Source organism: Delphinus delphis, chromosome 10 (genome assembly GCF_949987515.2).
Source record: "Delphinus delphis chromosome 10, mDelDel1.2, whole genome shotgun sequence".
In the NCBI taxonomy this organism is placed as follows: Eukaryota; Metazoa; Chordata; class Mammalia; order Artiodactyla; family Delphinidae; genus Delphinus; species Delphinus delphis.
In genome coordinates this window covers 100,666,255-100,679,168 of record NC_082692.2, presented here as the reverse complement: position 1 = coordinate 100,679,168, position 12,914 = coordinate 100,666,255, and the positions used below count along the sequence as shown (strand labels likewise).

At 51.6% G+C, this 12,914-nt stretch overlaps 1 protein-coding gene across 3 annotated transcripts in view; it reads left to right on the top strand.

Annotated features, from left to right (window-relative positions):
* SLC6A6 (solute carrier family 6 member 6) overlaps positions 1-12,914 on the top strand; it is an 80,345-nt gene that overhangs the window by 10,930 nt on the left and 56,501 nt on the right. For all 3 annotated transcript variants that reach the window (XM_060023113.1, XM_060023112.1, XM_060023114.1), the window contains exon 2: positions 1,559-1,596. The gene's annotated coding sequence lies outside the window, so the exon portion shown is untranslated. The remainder of the gene's footprint in view (positions 1-1,558; positions 1,597-12,914) is intronic.

The window sequence follows — 12,914 nt, the reverse complement described above, 5'->3', positions numbered from 1 at the left end:
AACCCCGTGGGCTGAGAGTGGCATGTGGGGGTCTCCAGCGGGAATAGATGCAGGCTGTCCCCAGAAAAAAGGGTCCAGGTGCCAGCACAGTAGCTAGAGATACAGGGACTTGGTGCCACTTTTATTCTCCTCTGAGTTGGACTCATGCAACTGCTAATGTCTCACCTCAGATAAAATTATACTCTCGTTCCTCTGGTTCCTTTAACATTGTGCCTGTAATTGTGCATTGGAACATGCTACCTTCATTTCCCCTTTGTCCCTCTTCCCTTGTTATGGTCCTGGATAACCAGGAACACATTGCCACTTCCACCACCCACACCTGCTGCAGACATTACTAATCCACCCAGACTTCACAGAACCGTGCCTCCACCCAGAGAATGAAGCCTCGATGGCATCCGTGTCAGCCCCTATGTGATTCCAGGCTCCAGGAGAGTGGCAGCCTCAGCTGTTTTGTTCACTGCCGGGTTCCAGTGCCTAGAACAGTACCTGGCATATAGTAGATGCTCAATAAATAATTGACTCAGCATTCCTACACGCAGTGCCTCAGACACAGTGGGTGCCCGTGTGAGCCTGGTGAACGTGGAAGCCCAAACACGGCAATGAGGTTGTCTAATTTGGGGGACAGGGGGCTCTGTAGACTGCTGGACCCCAGTTCTGAGTCTGGGGAAGAGGCTCCAAGGGCAGGGCTGCAGGTACAAAGAGGAAAGAAGTGAGCAGCCCTGGAGGCCTCTCTGCTCTTCCACCACAACCCCCTTCCTTCCCTGCTAATCTGTTTAACTTGTTCATTGAAGTGTAAGCTCTTCCTTGATAAGGAAGCATTTCCTGGTTTTCTGCATTTTTTATTCCAGGAAACCAGGAGAGCCTTCCAGCACAGCTCTGCCGGTGGAATGAGGCAGAGGTGATCTGCCCCCACTTGCGTTGTTTCCCAGCCAAGTCCAAAAGAACAGAGGTGGTCTATTTAAAAAAAAAAAAAAAGCTTCAGGGGTCAGTCACACTTGGGGAGTGCTTGGCTCAGCACAGTTCAGCAGGCTTCCTTGGTGCAGTGATGCTCAACCTCTAACCAGGTGATGAGTATCAGGTTCTCCATCTGGCTTCGGCGCATCCCTGTGCTCACAGGGGACGGTCACTCACAGACCTGGGCAAGTGGCTGAGCTCGTGGGGGGCTTGGGGGAGCGCAGACTTTTGGGTTAGGGCTGGGGAGCTGCTTACCTGTTCTCAGCCAGCAAGAAGAGCTTTTCCCCTCCTGAGTGCAGGCTGGGCCACCCACCCCTCCCAGCTCTGGTTCTTGCCACTGACAATTTCAGGGATGCTGGCGAGAGGTGTGTGAGCGTGTGCCTGTGTGTGAACACGTGGTGTGTGTGTGTGTGCATGCATGTGTGAGTGTGTGCAGGAGCACCCGGACGCCTGGCTTTCCCCCGCCCCAGCCCCACTGGGTGTGGACGGGGCCCCTCCCAGTTGTGTGTGCTGGGTGGTCACACGGAATAGAGTCTGGGTCCTGAGTACATCACACCCTGACCAGATGTCTTCTTTCCTTCTCTGCCTTCTGTCCTTGCAATAGGTCCAGAGCGACAGCGCTTTGTGAGGAGCCTCCAAAACGTAAGTGGCATTTGACCTCCCCCTGGTCTCGGTGTCTCGCCACGGGTGGCAGTGACCCACGGTGGGCGCTCAGGATCCCAGAGGAAGAGACAGAAGCCCCGAGGCCCCAGGACCTTGTCCACAGGTCACCTCTGGGTGGCGGGTCCACGGCCCGGCTTGGCCACCTGTGCACATCGGTGGCAGGGAGGTAGCCCTGCAAATGGGCTGAGCACTGATTTCGGAGTCCTGGCCTGGACCCCAGACTGGCTCTGCACCAGGCGGTGAGGAGGCCTTCGTGGACTTGATTCTAAGGTTCGGGGTCAGAAGCGTGTGAAAGGGTGAGCTGCTTGGCTCCCAGCAGACAGGATGCTCTAGGAGTCGGGCTGCTGTCCCAACTATCTCTTTATTGAACGTTTTATTTTTAAAAAATTGAAAACCTTCAAGAAAGTTGCACGAATGTTACAATGAACTCCTCTAAGTCCTTCACTTAGATTTTCCCATTGTTAACATTTGCCTCCTTTGCTTCCTTGCTTTAATATATGCTATGAAAACAGTCACATTGATATCCTGGATCACTGGGGAGTTTCAGGCACGCTGTCCCTCTACCTCTAATCCTTCAGCATGCATTTTGTAAGAGCAAGGCCATTCATTCTCTTATATAAGTACACAACGATCAGCCCTGGAACATTTAACATTGACACAATTCTGTTATCTAATCTAAGAACTTAATGACGTTTTGCTGATTGTCTAGTATTTATAGAACCTCCCGCACCTCCACCCCAGTTCAGGATCACAGTAGCGTTTTTAAAAGGGGTTTAATGGGGCAGGAACCTGACTCAGTCACTTTTCTGCAGCTGCCTTCTACACCTTGATTTAAACATCCTCACTGTAGGGGCTTTCAAAGAAGTCTTTGACTCGTGACATTCAGTAAGAAGTATACCTTACAGCAGGATGCCGCGTGTACTTAACACACGCGTGAAACTGAAATGAAAGTTTCACGAAATAAAACTCGTAGCCTCACCGTCTGCAGGGCCCTCTGTTCTGTTCTGTTCTCTTTTATGAAAACGATAGCCCTGACCCTCTAAGTCGATAGATTGCGCGACCCACTAGTACACGCTGCTCTGGAATTTGGAAAACCTGGCTTCCTGGGCAGAAACTTCTCGGGATCCAGCTCCCACAGGTCCGGGGCCGGGTTTGGTTGATCGGGGTCCCCTAGGAAGCCAGGACCGGGAGAAAAGCCTGAAGACCCTTGGCCTCTTGCTGCTGGTGGTGGACCCGATTCCACCGCAGTCATCAAGCTCCCAGCCCTGGGTCTCTGTCACCGGCAGCCGCAGGCCTCCGGCACCACCCAAGACCCGCTCTTCATGCTGTGACATCAGATGCGGAGAATCAGGCTGGCGTATCCCTGGTGGTCAGGAGATGCCCCGCTCCGGGTCAGCCTCCAGAGTCACCACTGTCATAAACAGCAAGAGCAATAATCGCGAACATTTACGGAACTCTTTAGCAACGTTCACCATGCTGCCGAGGGTTTAATGACAGCAGCAGATTTATCCTGCACCCGTCCTGTGATGGGCGCTGTGGTTCCACCATTTATTGAGCGCTTGCTCTGTCTCAGGCCGTGCTAGCACCTGAGTCGCCTGCAGTCCTCACAGTAGCCCTGTCAGGTGGGCACTGTACAGTGGCGGTCCCCATTGTACAGATGGGGATACTGAGGCTCAGAGGTGGTGAACTGCCCGCCCCCTCACCCCCAGGTCACACAGGATTTGAACCTGGTTGATCTGACCCTGGTGCCAACACCATCCAGCATGGCCCTCCCCTCCCCCTCCCCCAGGCTGGAGCAGACTCTGGTCCAGCCCCTTCCTGAGGCCTCTCACTGGTTAATGAGTAGCCCAGGGCAGCCAGGAAGCCAGGTGCCTGCTGCTGTGAAGCTGGAATGTGAGTTCTGCTTCCAGATAAAGAGAATCTTGTGCAAGGGGCCTGGCCTTTAGAGGCAATAAACAGAGGCCGGCCACGGTTCCTCTCCCTGAGGCTTGCTGATCCATCCATACTTGGTGGGAGCCCATTTTACAAGAGAGGCCGCTGAGGCTGAAAGGCCTGTGTGACGCCTCCTCCAAGCAGCCCTTTTGGTTTAGTCTTGCCAGAAGTGCTCACTGCCGCCTGACATGGCAGGCAGTGGGATTTGGAAAGGAGGTGTCTTTAGAGAACAGTTGTCATCTCTGAAGTCTGAGCCCTGCTGGGTGTGCGGCCTTCAGTTCCCACCTGCGAAAGGGGATGGTGATCGCTCTGGAGCCGCCGCAGGGTCAAAGAGATGACAGATGTGTGCATGTCCGTTGGGTGTTCAGCAGACCCTGGGGTATTAATGAACCCGCAAAAAATAGTATTCCTGAGCTGGGGGCAACCCAGGTAGTAGAAAGTCCTTGGAGCTGGAGAGTCAGACAGCCCAGGTTCAAATCCTGGCTCCATCCCTGGCCAGCTGTACAACCTTGAGAGGGCAGTCAGAGCCTCTCGGAGCCTCCTGTTCCCCACCTGTGAAATGGAACAGTAACAGCCCCGGCAGGAGCAGAAAGTGAGTATGGGATCAGGGGTAACGATCGGTCATCACAGTGGGGTTTAGAAGCGCGCAAGGGGCCTAACAAAGTCAGTGCCCCGCACCCAATAGCCTTTCTTTTACTTATTTATTTTTTTATAAATTTATTTATTTTATTTATTTATTTTTGGCTGCATTGGGTCTTCATTGCTGCGTGCGGGCTTTTTCTAATTGTGGTGAGCGGGGGCTACTCTTTGTTGCAGTGTGTGGGCTTCTCATTGCGGTGGCTTCTCTTGCTGCGGAGCACAGGCTCTAGGCACACAGGCTTCAGTAGTTGTGGCTTGCGGGCTCAGTAGTTGTGGCGCACGGGCTCAGTAGTTGTGGCTTGCGGGCTCAGTAGTTGTGGTGCACGGGCTCAGTAGTTGTGGCGTGCGGGCTCAGTAGTTGTGGCGCACGGGCTTAGTTGCTCCGCAGCATGTGGGATCTTCCCAGACCAGGGATTGAACCCGTATCCCATGCACTGGCAGGCGCATTCTTAACCACTGTGCCACCAGGGAAGTCCCCCCAGTAGCATTTCTTATCTCATCTCCCATGTGGGATCCCCTGAGCAACTCCCCCCCACCTGAAAATCGGATCCAGCCTCTTGGGTGCCCAGGAATTTTAGGGAGGGGCTTGTCGTGAGAATTCCAGTGGGGCCTTCTCCACCTGTGCCTCCCCCGACCTCACCGCCCTCCCTCCGCAGCTTGTAAACTCTGGCAAGGGAGGGCGTGTCGGTACGACCTCTGACCATCCACCAAAGCACTCGCTGCCTAGAAGGGCCAAGACAGTGAGAAAATGGTATTTATTGTTTGTTTACCCTGATTATAAAAGTCATACAATTTTTCAAAAATTGAGATAGGGTTGGCATACAACGTCAATGTACATTTAAGGTGTACAGTGTGTTGATTTGGTCCATTGCTATTGCGGTATGAGTGTCACCGTAGCATTAGTTAACACCGCCATCCCGTCACTTAATGATTTCTTCTAGTGTTGAGAAGTAATATGTTTTTCATACAGAAAATTTGGAGAGCACAGAAAAGTCAAAACGAGAAAATAAAATTCATCTCTATTCCTACCATCCAGAGATAAGCACCTAATGGTACATTTATACACGTTTGGGTGATATACCGTATTTAAAATTTTCCTTTCCAAACTGAACTCATAGCATGGCTCTTTGGGAGCCAATTTCTCCCAGCACACCCTCCAACCTGTTTCTGATAGCGTTTTGGGGTCTTGGGTCTTCCAAGTCCAGGTTTGGCAAACTTCTTAAAGGGTTGGATAGTATGTATTTTGGGCTTGTGGGCCATGGGCTCTCACCTCTGCTATTGCAGCTAGAACCCAGTCCAAGACAATAGGCAAATGATGGATGGAGCTATGGGCCAATAAAACTTTAGTTACAAAAACAGTGCTGAACCTAGCCCAGGGGCCACAGTTTGCTGACCCCCTGTTCTAGTTTGTTTTGATTTGTTTGGGTAAACCATCATTTATTTAAGTAATCCCCTAGTGAGGAGAGATTGGCTGTGTATAGTTTCTCTTTTTTGAAAACCACTCTGCTGTGAACATTTTTTTTTCTATTTTTAATTATGGTAAAATACACATAACATAAAATTTGCTGTCCTAACCATTTTTAAGTCTACAGTTTAGTGGTGTTAAGTGTCTTCACGTTGTCGTGCAGTCCATCTCCAGAACTTTTTCATCTTGCAAAACCGTGTGCAGTAAATGACACATTGGTCTGGTCAGGAAACTGGAATCGCTAGCATGAAGGGAGCGTGCATTTTTAAGATGCTCGCACTTGTTGCCAAATTATTGACCCTCCAGAAATTGCTCTAATGTCATCATTGACAGCCCTCAGTCCTTGAGAGAGAGGTGGCACGTTCCTGGTGAATGTGCTTTCAGGGTCTTAGGGGGCAGAAAATTTAAAACAATCCCTCCTAGAGGAGCTGCTCCCAGTCTGCCAGCCTTCCTTTTTTGGGAAGAACATAAAAACTCAGGAAATATAAAATGCTATGAATCCTAGGCCTCCTCCGAGGCTGATAAATACACTCTTTAGAGAGAGGAGAGGTGTGTTTAAGACCTAATCTCACCATGAGTCTGGGTGTAAATGTCTTTTGGCCTCTACCTTGCTGTGTGACCCAGGGCATGTCACTTAACCTCTCTGGGCCCCAGGGTCTTCTGTCAAAATAAACATGATGTAGAATCTCCCTTCTGTGGTTGTGGTGAGGATCAGGGAAGAAAAACTATGAACCTTCTCAGTACAGTGACTAGCCCATAGCAATTACTGAAAGTGGTACTTGTCACTGTAATTGGTCTTCCTATTGCTACTGTTACTGTTAATACTTTTGATACCTCTATCAGGGTAGGCTGAACATATGGACAATAGCGTGCGCAGCTCTTTGCAATTCTCAAAAAGGTCTCCCATCTTTCATACTTGCATTATCGTATAGCGTAGTTATTACTGTCGCCACATAACAGGTGAGAGATGTGAGGCTCAGGAAGGCAGTGGCCAGCTTGAGGTCAGCCGTGTTTCAGGTCGGGACCTGGGGTGAGCCACGTCTTTGGCTTCTTAGTCTTGAAGTCAAAGGTGCTGGGAGACGGGGCCTCTGGACCACCAGGCCAAGCAGGAGCCGCGTCTTCTGGCCTAACCTGTGGCGGGAAAGCTTGGGCCTCAGGTGGAGAGAAGATTCCTTGGCTGTATCTTCCTGTCTTGGCTCTTACCCCAACGGGGGTCACACAGGGATTTCTTCAAGGAGAGAGATTATTATTTTAATGTGTGTGGTTCTTTCCCCACACCACCAAGCAATCCTCCAGCACCAGCTGGGCATCCTATGACTTAAGTCAGTATTGACGATACTGACGCTGTTGGTGTGGAGGTAGTCTCAGGTTCCCCAGGTGAAGGGCTCAGTCCCACAAGACTGCCCCCACCCCCGACTTTAGCCCGAATGGCTGTGAATCGGAGGGTCCCACGACCCGCTCCTCGGGTTGGATTAATTTGCTAGAGCAGCTCACGGAACTCAGAGAAACATTTTACTTACTAGATCACCGGTTTATGACGGAACGATATAACTCAGAAACCAGATGGCAGAGACACACAGGGCCAGGTGTGGGGAAAGCGAGGAGCTTTCATGCCCTCTCAGGCGCCCTTGTCCCTGAATCTCCACGTGTTCACCAACTGGAACCTCCCCAAACCCTGTCCTTTTGGGATTTTACGGAGGCTTCATCACCTAGGCGTGATCCATTCAACCTCCAGCCCCTCTCCCCTCCGCAGGGCTGGGGGGTAGTGGGACTGAAAGTTCCAGCCCTCTAATCACTGGTGGGTTCTCCTGGCAACCAGTCTCCTTCCTTAGCTCCCTCCTAAGTCGCCTCATTAACATAACAAAAGACACCTTGATCCCTCTTGCCACTTAGGAAATTCCAAGGGTTTTAGGAAGTCTGTGCTGGAAACGCGGATGAAGACCAACTTTATCTTTTTTATCGTAAATCACAATATCACAGTCCCCCACCCACCCAGTTTTTGAAACTGACAGGGCCTTTCAAAAAGAAGAGCGTCCCACAGTGGTGAAGCCTGAGGGGTTTCTGAAGGATGCTGCTAACTGCTAGCCTGTGCTCAGCCAACAGACAGCAAGTCCAGAACCTGGGCTCCTAAAGCAAAGCAGGCACCTCCCAACCCCTGGGGCTGCAGTTGGCCTCTGGCCTCGGAGGGCCTGGCTCCCTGGGGCAGTTCCCTCTAGCACCTCCATTATTTACCCATTTGCTGGGGGACCTTGGACAAGTCACTTCCCTTCTCTGGGCCCTAGGGCTTCCCCATGTGTAAAACAAGGGTCTGGAATCATCTCCCTGGGGTGGCTGCTGGCGTGGCAGTGCCGAGCTTTGGCTACGAATGTCAGCTCTGCCATTTCAGAGTCAGGTGCCCTAGCGTAAGGGGTCTCCCTTTCTGAGCTGGGTGTTCTCTGTAAAAGGGGCGAAAGTGCATGTGCCCCCCCGGGGTCTGCAGGCTTAGGAAAGAGGCCGCCCCCACCACAGCCTGGCCGCTGCTGGCACACCCTCCGTGGGGCCTTACACGGGGACCCCTGGCATCCCCTCGCTGCTCCTCCCCCCAGAGGGAGTTTGGGGTTGGCCTGCCCTCCTGCCCCTCATTCCCACCCTCCTCACCCCCGAGTCCCCCTCCTCACTCCTCTCCTCCCCGAGCTCCTGCTCTGTGGGTCCACGAGGGCCCACGCCTCCCTCCCTCCCTCCTGCCACAGTGAGGGGGACGTGGCTCTTCTTTCTGTTTTGGGGGTCCAGTGCCGGGAGCTTCTGCTTGTCTTGCTGCCCCCCTAGTCTTTTCTGGGCATCTTGCCTGCCCCTGACCATCTCCCTCATGTGAGCGCATTCTCTTGTCCGTTAAGTTCCTGAGGTCCAGAGAGACGGGGTTCTGATGAGGAATCTAAGGCTGAGTCCTGATGATCGGTGGGAAGGATGCCATGATCGATTAGCAATGTCTGTTGGGGGCGCGGGATAGGAGAAGGTGGCCTGTGGGTGGTACACGACCCCCTTGGTAGCAGACACCTGCTTTGGAAAAAAGGAGGAGCTGAGAGGACTGTGAAAGTTCTGTGCAGCCACCAGGCAAGAGTCTTCTTCTGGGTGGGAAGAAAGAAAGGGACACGACTATGAGATAGGGTGACCCTCAAATCCTAAGTTACTTAATTCATATTTAGGTGGAGGTTTTCGGACTAGGCACCCAGAGTATTTGATTCCTCTTATTTTCTGGGTCTCATATTTTTGCTAGATGTGGGATGGTGGGGTGAGAACACATCAAGACCCTCTGGATGAGGTTGCCAGATAAAATGCAGGTGCACCTGAGAGGTGCAGCGACCTGCCCAAGGTCACACAGCACCTTGACGTTGGGCACCTCTCCTCTGCTGCTTCCTGGCTGTGTGACCTCAGGTGAGTCCCATCCACTGCCTGGGCCTCAGTTGCCCCATCTGTTAAATGAGGACCGAGATCAAGATGCCCAGCGGGTGAACTGGCGCACGTAGGAGAAAGCAGCTTGGTGTATTGAAAAGTTGATGAGCTGATTTCTTATATATGTGGCTTATGAATAATAGCTGTAATAAAGTGCTTTCAGGGAAGGGTTAGTCACACTAAACAGACTAGACATTGAGTGAAGTCTCTCGCCCTAAAAGAGACAAAACTAGAAAAGCTTGGAAGGTGGCAGGTGGCTGTGCTTCTGGGCAGTGATTCCTGACACCTCGGACCCCTGGGCTAGCTGATCCCCATGTGGCCAGGCCTGAGAGTGCCACGGCTGGGCACCTGGCCTGAAGTGCTTCTGGGGAGAAGGGTCCCCCCTAACTTTATTAAATTAATTTTATTTCATATTCATAAATATTATGACAGGTGCTGGTGATACAAATATAAGCAAGATATTGTCAGTTTTTTAGAATTTTACAGTCTAGTAGGTGAGACTGTGTGAAAGTGTAAATTACGTTAAATTTTGGTGATTTCTTTTCCAGTTTTATTGAGAATAAATGACATACATCACTGTATGAATTTCAGAAGTACAGCGTGATGGCTTGATTTGCATATATTGTGAAAACGATTACCACAGTAGGTTCTGTTAACGTCCATCACCTTGTGTAGATACAACAGCCCCCAACTTAAGGTCATGGGGCCAGACCTTTGACTTCCCTTGGGCCTTTCCAGTCCATTGAGAAATTCGCATGTTTTCAAACCCTTTCCAGCTCTGCTGAGTGGGGGAAAGGCCCAGGCAAGAACATTTGATGTCAGGGGAAGTTTGGGGAAAACCTGTAAGCATCTGAAAACCGAGAATTGAAAGTCTGCTCATTCAGTCATCAGGGAGTTATGGACTTGTCCTGTGGCTCAGGCCCCCGCTGGGCCCTGGGGACCCAGAGATGAGCCTCACCCTGTCCAGCCTGGGAACTGCCTGGCCTGCAAATAGGGCGTCCATTGGCGGGGTCTCTTGAAGATGCTTGGGCACCCAAAGTTCAAAGAACTTTCCCAGAGGCCTTGAATGACAAAGCATGCCAGCTGGGCACAAAAGGGGAAGGGCATTACTGGTGAGGAAGCAGCCTGTGGAAGGGCTGGCAGAGCGTGAAAGAGTGGAGCGAGGACCCCGGGGCCGAAGGAGCCTGGGGTGCTAGGGGGCTGTGTTCTGGGGTGGGAGGAGGAGCCGGATGGGTGTTGGTGTAGCCTGGTGACCCCCAGTGCCCTGCTGAGTGCTTGGTCTTGATTCACTTTGGGGAACCAGCCTGGAATCAGAGTCCTTATTTAATGCTTCCAGGTGTCCCTTAAAGGTAGTAACTGTTTAGTTGTTCTGACAACTGGCTTCTGCTCAGGAAGAAAAACAAACAAGCCCAGCCCTCACCACGGAGACCGCTTGTAGGAGAATCACAGGCGCGGCCAGAGGTCCCAAGAGGAAACCCACTCTAATGAGATGTCTAACCTAGTTTTGCTGATTCACGTGGTTTGGGGAGCACACGAAGTGCCTTGGGAGGGGATGGCGGTGCCAGCGGACTTGGCTGCTGGTTTGACACAGAACGCCGGATGGAGAAACTGTTTATTTGGTATTTTCCCTGCTTGACAGATCAGCCCTGGGTGTTTGCTTCTGCCTCTCCCAGCACTTAGCTGGATGATGCTAACAACGGGTGGAGTCCGTGTTTGTTGATTTAACTGCATGAAACGCAAGGTGGCTGATCTCTCTGGTTCAGGGGCAAACTGTTTCTCCTGAGAGCAAAGCCAGGCTTGTATTGAGGCCCTCCCTTGTACCTTCCCTTGTGTAATGTGAGGTGGCCCATTTTACAGATGGTGCAACTGAGGCCCCAAGGGGAAGAGACATGCCTGAGGTTACTATTTGCCGCTGACAAGTGGCAGAGTTAGGTTCCAACTAAAATCTCTGATGGTGACGCAGAACAGGCAAAAGCGGAACCAGGCAAAGGGTATTTGGGGAACAGAGTCTCACTGGCGGGGTTGGGAGCGGGAGGCTCACTCTTGGGGAATTCAGAGAACAAAGCTGGAGAGGCGAGGAGGGTCTTTCCTCTCCACTGACATTACGCGGGGGAGGGAATTTTGTACAACTCAGCCATCTGGGGGTCAGCCGTAACTGACTGACCAAAGAAAGAGATGAGTCAGTTAAAAAGGACAACGGATTTCTCGACTATTTATAGTTGTGGCCTAGATCTCGGGTATCCTTGCCCCCAAGGAGTAAAAGGAGACTTTTTCAGATGGCCCAGGCTCTGCACAGGGTGAATAAGCTGATTAAGTCCCAGGCTGCAGTGGATGGGACACTTTGAGGGGGGTCAGGGTGAGAAAGGTCAGAGGAGGTAGGGGTGGGGGGATGCTTCTGGGGCTGAGAGGGTGCAGACAGGCGGGTACACCATTTCCAAAAGCGGTGCAGGCCATCAGACCCCACACCCCTCCCTTCCTTTCATCAGTTCACTGAGATTAGCCGCATCCCTGGACATTAGCTCTGGGCAGGCTGAATTTAAAGGGTTAAAAGCTCTTGCTGGCCTAAGGGGCCAGTATTTAGCCATCCCAGCAGGTGTACAGAATTAAATGGGAAGGTCCTGTAGAGCACACAGCCTCAGTGAGGTGGATTCTTTTCGTTGCTGCTGTTCCGTGGTTGAGGCCGCTGGGTCCTAGTCCATGAAGATATGTGTGATGTGGGCCCGCTCAGGAGATTCTAATCCTAGCTGGTGAATTTTCCAAATGACACCCCTACCTCCTGCTGGCCTCAGTTTCCTCCTGTGTCAGGTGAAGAGGGGGACCTCCCGGTATCCAAGGTCATAGCCAGGAGATGCCCCAGAGCCCTGTGGTCGAACACCCAGGACCCTCGAGTCTTGCCTCTTCCTGGCTTTGCAACCCTGGTTAAGTCGATTGGTCTCTCTGAGCCACAGATGGGTAAAATCCGTCATCTCATAGGGTGGTTGGAAAGGACTGGGTAAAATAGGGAACCCAGGTGCCAGGTGGTGCCCCAGACACACTTGGGCGCTCAGCCTAGGGAGCTGGTATTCCTCTCTGGAACTGACTGTGCAGCTGGAGGATTTTTCCATACATTTAAGGCATTTCAAGTGTGCTTTTTCTCCTATCAGACTCTCTGAAAATGCTATAAGTCTCATTACCTTTGGACTGGTTATAGGAAAAAAGTGAACAGCCATAATCAGTGCAAAGTGATTTAAGGAAATAAAAATATTTAGCATATTTTTAAAAAGTTACTATTAGCTAGAATCATATCAAGTGGCCAACACAGTGCCAGGTACATAATGTCAGCCGCAATTATTATTGTTTCCAGGATGTAAGAACAGCTGGAATTAGAACAAAGGGTTGCTATGACAGTGGTAGACCAGGCTCCTCATTCACTGCCGCCTGAGAGGAAGCTGGGACCCTTGCACTAGAGCCCCCAGACCAGGGGAGGAAGAAGACACGAGGATTACAGCTGAGGAATGAGCACCTCCTTCCGCTGGGAGATGGGCGGGGGGGGGGGGGGATGGTCAGGGAAGTCTTCCTGGAGGAGGTAGCATTTGAGGATGGAGAAGAGTGGAGATGTGCATTCCAGGGCCTGGAATGGCCTGTAAAATGCACCAGGCTGTGACAGGCTAGGGTCTTGAAGGCAATGGTGTGTAGTGACGATAAGCTCTGTGATCAAGGAACCCTCTCTCTGGCTTTAGTTCTGCTAAGGGATGTTCCTAATTGGTGGCATTTTTCTGGAGAACGAAGCCTCTGGGCACCTGGGCTGTGTTGGAAGGGGCATTGTGACCTCATGAGCAAATATTCTGAGACC